Below are 4,454 nucleotides of genomic sequence, written 5' to 3' on the forward strand. Positions count from 1 at the left end.
TTAGAACATTGGGCTGGATATATGCTGAAGGGTACTAGATATCTGGAGGACAGTTAATCTTGGGATATTAAGATCTTGATGTAGGATTGGACCCTGGAGGGTGTCATGCGCGTCCTTGAGAAGAGACCACCAAACAGGCTTTGTGTGAGCAATAAAGCTTTTCAATCACCTGGATGCAGGCGGACTGAGTCCGTAAAAGGAGTCAGCAAAGGGAGATTGGGGTGAGGCAGTTTTATAGGGTTCGGGTGGGTAGTGGAAAATTACAGTGAAAGGGGGTTTTCTCTTGCAGGCAGGGGCAGGGGTCACAAGGTGCTTGGTGGGGAGCTCTTGAGATTCATTGTCCAGGAGAAGGAATGTCACAAAGTCAGTTGATCAGTTAGGGCGGGGCAGGAACAAGTCACAATGGTGGAATGTCATCAGTTAAGGCAGGAACTGGCTATTTTCACTTATTTTGTGGATCTTCAGTTGCTTCAGGCCATCTGGATGTATACATGAGGGTCATAGGAGATACGATGGCTTAGCTTGGGCTCATAGGCCTGACAGAGGGCATCCGGTCCATCTGCCCGTAGGATTCCTGATTTCACCCCTTCACCCATCCTTTATCTTTCCAATAGTCAGTTTTCCTTTGAACATCTTCCTTAGAAGATGACCTCACCTTCAGAAGATGTCTATCACATTTCAGCCAGCTTTGACAAACAGAAAGTTTATAAACTAGGCTGGGCGTGGTGGCTCACGCCTGTAATCCCAGAACTTTGGGAGGCCAAAGCGGGCGGGTCACTTGAGGTCAGGTGTTAGAGATCAGCCTAGCCAACATGGTGAAACCCCATCTCTACTAAAAATACAAAAAGAAAAAAAATTAGCTGGGTGTGGTGGCACGTGCCTGTAGTCCCAGCTACTGGGGAAGCTGAGGCATGAAAATCACCTGAACTCGGGAGGCACAAGCTTCAGGGAGCCAAGATCGCGTCACTGTACTCCAGCCTGGGCGACAGAGTGAGATTCCATTTCAAAAAAAAAAATAAATGAATAAAATAAACTTTATAAATTGACCAAAATCTTTGTCCAGATTCTGAAGGCAGCTCTGCAAGGGAGATGCAAGTAGCACAGAGAACTGGCATGGTTTCCCTGCAGGCTGGTTTTCCTGGGAAGCGGATTCAGATGGAGTTTAGCCTATACAAGTGCCCTCAGACCAACACCCGTGTAAGAGAGGAGGCAAGAGTGGGTGTGGGCAGTGGGAGGATCTGGGCTGTACTACAGGCCCAAGGACAGCCCCAGCCAACCCACAGGCATCTTTGGAGTTAGAATGCTCTTCAGAGTTTCCTGATTTCGGGGGAGATGGCCAGGTCTTCATAATCCGGCTTTCATCTGTCCCTGGATGTTGACAGGGCTGCTCTGGGGAGGAATGTGGTCTTGAAGAGCAGCTCCTGGAAGCTAAAGCAGGTCCCAAAGCCTAGAGGCAGTTTATGCAGAGATGCATGCTCTCAGTGAAGGCCTAGCCTTCGGAATTGCTTATTTGGGGAAAAACAATGCGAATTTGCCATGGAGCTTATTTACGAAACAAACACACAGAGCTATCTTGAGCGACTATCTCTAGGAGTCATTACAGCCCAACTGGTACGACGGGTGCTAGGTCACCAACTAATCTCACCATAGTCAGAGCCGCGCTCATGGCAGCGCCGCAGCCGAGGCAACAAGTCCTTCCTTGAAGGACATCACTGTGCTCACCGAATACAGAGATGGCATACGTTAAAATGGCATGTCAGCCATTCCGTTGGCAACGTATTGGTTTAATAAATGTGTATCAGTGCAGCCTAAGCCATGTCATTAGCATGTTGACGCACATGTCACTGTTGGCTTATGATGACTGTCCACTAATCCCCTTCTTTTTCACATATGCAGAAACTTTTTTCAGGGTTTTCAGGGACGAAAGGGGCCTGGGCTTTTAGTTCTCCCATCGCCCCTTCGGCCTCCAAACAATAGAAGCGTAACAATAAAGACTTGGAGACCCAGCTTGCCATGCAGAGACTTACCAACCATCAAGCTACCAGATGCGTGTGAATCCACGTGGGGTTTGATAAGATTATTCTTTGTCCACACCCTGATTGGTGGATAGGGTAAGGGAACCTAGTTCTCATTGGTAGGGGAATTAGGAGGAGGTGGTAGTGCCATTTGATTGGTGGAGAAGAGAGGGGTGTCAAGCTCAGATTGGCTGGGAGTTCTCCAGGTGCAAGCCACGTTCATCTCCGCACCCCCTTGAGAGTTTCCTTTGCTTCTTCCAAGCCTCTTTTCTCTGGCCTCCACCCTGCCAGCATGGGGTCCACCCTGTAAGACGCCTGGGTGCCGATCTATCCTCTATCTACAGGGTCCCTGCTGAGCCTTTGCCTGCAATGCCATTAGTTCCCCCCAGGCAAGGGACAAGGGGAGGCTCCTGCGGTTCATTGGTGTAAGGAAGGCCGGCTCCATGACACCAGCCCTGTGCTGTATTCAAGGGCAGGGCCCAGCTGACCCTCAGTGATGAGGGGCAGCCTGCCCCAGGCAACTCAGGGAACACAGGAGAGATGACACACTCTAAAATGGCATGTCAGCCATTCCATTGGCAATTTGTTGGAACAGATGAAAAATGTGCCTCACTTCCTCATCCCTATCTGTAGATTTCAGAAATGTTGCCAAGGAAGACAAAAGATCTCTTCTCCAATGCCTGGCTTCTAATCCGTTTAATCTCTTGGAAAATGTAGACGTAATTGTTGAAAACAGGCTCTGTGCCCTTTCCAGCCCCAGGGCCCAGCCCTTCTCTCTGGCGGGCCACGTGCTTCCCAGGGTTCTTTGGGTCAGCTTGGTGTAGTCATAAATCAGTCCTCCTTGAAATTAAGTGAATCAAGAGCTGAGGTCTCAGAAAGAGACCAGGAATTGAAGGCTGAGGTTTCTCTCTTGAGCTCTTCCGAGGCTTCTGACTTGTTTACTTGTCCTTATTGGAATAAGAAAAAAAAATTCTTCTGTATCCCACAGAAGAACAAAAAATACTATTGAAAAATGATTTAGGGAGGAAATACAACACCATTAGAAATCAGACCTGGGATCATGTAGGAGAGGACAGGAGGGACCCCAGCCCATATGCAACGCAGAAATACCAGCGGCTGCTGGCTGCGCCTTCCACTCCTGTAGCTGAGACAACCATCAGCACATGAGGTCACAGAAGGGCTGCTGTGGAGGGCTCCCTGGAGACCCACCTCGGGGCTGCTGGGAAAGGGAACTGCAGCCACAGAGCAAAGGCCTGTTGGTGAAGGCTTTTACTGACAGCTGGCTCCCATCTCCCCCAGACCCTGCCCTCTCCCAGGCCTCCATTTGCGGATTTTTGTTCTTTTATGCTTGCAACATTTCCATTTGTGTTTATTATTAAATTATTGATCCCTTAAGTGTTTATGGCCTGCCAGACTCGTCACTAGCTAAAAGAAAAAATATACACACGTGTACATACTCATCAATATACATCATCTCGGCTGGGCACGGTGGCTCACACCTGTAATCCCAGCACTTTGGGAAGTCCAGGCGGGCAGATCACTTGAGGTCAGGAGTTTGAGACAGCAGCCTGGCCAACATGGTGAAACCCTGTCTTTACTAAAAATACAAATATTAGCTGGGCATGGTGGCACATGCCTGTAATCCCAGCTACTCGGGAGGCTGAGGCAGGAGAATCGCTTGAACCCAGGAGGCAGAGGTTGCAGTGAGCCAAGATCACACCACTGCACTCCAGCCTGGGCAACAGAGTGAGACTGTCTCAAAAAAAAAAAAAAAAAAAAAAGCCATTGTCTTGCTGGGTGCAGTGGGAGATGGAGACAGCAGTGAGCCGTGGTCACGCTACTGCACTCAGACATCGGCAACAGAGAGAGACCCCGTCTCAAAAAAAAAAAAAAAAGCTTTATTTCTAAAATGAGTGCTCATTTCCTTTTTCTCTATTCTTACTTGCTTTTTCCTTGGACAAATCCAGCATGCTTTGCAGACATGAAGACAAACATGATGTTTGCCGTGTCCTGTATTAGAATCTGCTTTTCCTTCCCACAATGGCCAAGGGGCTGTAGGGGAGGGTGCCTCCCGGGTCACTCAACTCATTCTGCACAAGGAAACCTGTATCGCACACAGACAAGGCTTGGTTCTGCGGTGACCGCCTTGCCAGCTGCTCTACCCTTCCCTTCTTGTCCTTTAGCCAATTCATCACTCTATGCAGAAGGAAAGAGATCAGATGGACCTTGGCCACAGCTAATCCAAATGCACTTCTATTTATGAGTAACGATGTTTGACACCAAGTGGGAGTTGCTGTCCTGAAAGAGGGTCGGACAGAGACGAAAGCGCTCATCCAGAGGAGCTGGTCCCGAAAGGGCAGAGGGGCCAACAGCTATTGGTGAAAAGCAGAGGCAATGGAAGCTAAGCATAGGAACAGGGCAAGCGAAAACGCCATCATT

The sequence above is a fragment of the Pongo abelii genome, chromosome 1 (assembly GCF_028885655.2).
Source record: "Pongo abelii isolate AG06213 chromosome 1, NHGRI_mPonAbe1-v2.0_pri, whole genome shotgun sequence".
In the NCBI taxonomy this organism is placed as follows: Eukaryota; Metazoa; Chordata; class Mammalia; order Primates; family Hominidae; genus Pongo; species Pongo abelii.